Raw genomic sequence first — 1,589 nt, 5'->3', positions numbered from 1 at the left:
CGGCGGCGGCAGCAGGGGCGGGGACGGCGCGGCCGGGCCGCCGCCAGGGCGAGCCCGCTCCGCCCGCCCGCTCCAGGAATTATTTAATCCGTTCTGCAGTTGCTCCGCGCTGCGCCGCTCCCCGCAGGCCGCCCCCTGTACTGCTATAACATCTGCTGGGCTCAGCGCGCCGGTCATATTTTTCCATATGGGAGTCTCGGCTGGACCTAGACGCACACACACCACATCCCCTTTTCCTTTACTTCTCTGCGCTTCCGCTCCCTCCCCCTTCCTCTTGCTGCTCTCTCTCCATCTCTCTCCCCTGCCTCTTTCCCAAATCTCTCTCTCTCTATTTTACGTTCCTCTCGCTCGCCCCGCTTTTCCCTGCTGTGTCCTTCCGCCGCGATTGGAGCGGCACGTGGCACCACCCCTACTCTCTCTCTCTCTCTCTCTCTCTCTCTCTCTCTCTCTCTCTCTCTCTCTCTCTCTTTGTCCCGAGACAAAGGTCCTGCTTGAGGACACGGTGTGCGTGGCGAGCGCCACTTTGCGTGCGATGCGATGCGGTCGGTCTATAGAGTCATTGTGCGCGGTACATCAGAACGGGCACGGAAGAGGAAAAAAGGAAAGGGAATATACTGGGCTCCGAAAATATGGAGCAAGGAACAGAACGCGACCTCTTCGTCACCAACATTTAGTGAGGCAGAGCCACCTTCAAGGGGGACAAGCGGACATCGCTTAGAAGATAAGTTTATGTCCAGGTCTTTTAACGCAGTCTTAAGATGCATGCATTTAAATACAATGTGAGGCCAGAAACGTGAAACATGTGTTTTTCCACAGCGAAAAGTCAAAATAATCAGAAAAGGGCAGCAAGCTCCTTGAATAAAGGCGAGCCTGGCAAAACTCTCCATCTGTCCATCAGACCATATCCATCCATCTATCCTTATATCCCACGGCCATCCGTCTCCCGTAGCGTGTACCAGACTCTCTCTCTCTCTCTCTCTCTCTCTCTCTGCTGCCGGAGCCCCTACCACTGGCACTTTTCCACTACACCCTCGAGTACACCACCACAGCGCCCCGCCGCACCACCAGCAGCGCCTCGACCCAGCGCGGCCGACACACCGCCGTTGTTGCATCAATAACCAAGTGAGGCGGGGCGGGGCGCGCCATGGCGCCATCGGGAGGCCCTATGTGGCCATACAGGGCCCCGAAAACATGTGAGGCCGGCCACGCGACGCCCACCCCCCCCACCTTGCCTTTAGCTCTCCCTCTTTTTGTCTCCTACCCCCTACCCCCCCCCAGCCCCAATTTCAGTCTCTGCCTTTTCCTCTCGACTGTGCACATTAGCCAGACGGGGTGCGACAAGGATGCACACACACACACAAACCACACACCACACCACGCCACATGGTGTTTGGGCGAGCTTCAAATGCATGCTGGTGTCGGTCGCTCTAGCGGAGGGGGGCAAAAGGGGAGAAGTCGCGGCTAGCGGCACGAGGGCATGCCGTGATGTCATTCTAAGCACGACATCCTCCCCCACCCCGACCCTCCGATTCCCCGTATGAGCCCGCCAGCCGTGCCTAGGGGATGCAACCCCCCCTCTCCTCCTCCCC

General features: G+C 58.6%; 1 protein-coding gene across 1 annotated transcript in view; it reads right to left on the bottom strand.

Moving 5' to 3' along the window:
• LOC127751300 (uncharacterized) overlaps positions 1-1,589 on the bottom strand; it is a 174,135-nt gene that overhangs the window by 64,883 nt on the left and 107,663 nt on the right. The gene's annotated exons all lie outside the window — the stretch shown is intronic.

This window comes from Frankliniella occidentalis, unplaced genomic scaffold (assembly GCF_000697945.3).
Source record: "Frankliniella occidentalis isolate FOCC.00 unplaced genomic scaffold, Focc_3.1 Scaffold1, whole genome shotgun sequence".
NCBI lineage: Eukaryota > Metazoa > Arthropoda > Insecta > Thysanoptera > Thripidae > Frankliniella > Frankliniella occidentalis.
Note: the sequence above shows the minus strand (reverse complement) of the source record. Positions and strands in the feature narration are given on the sequence as shown.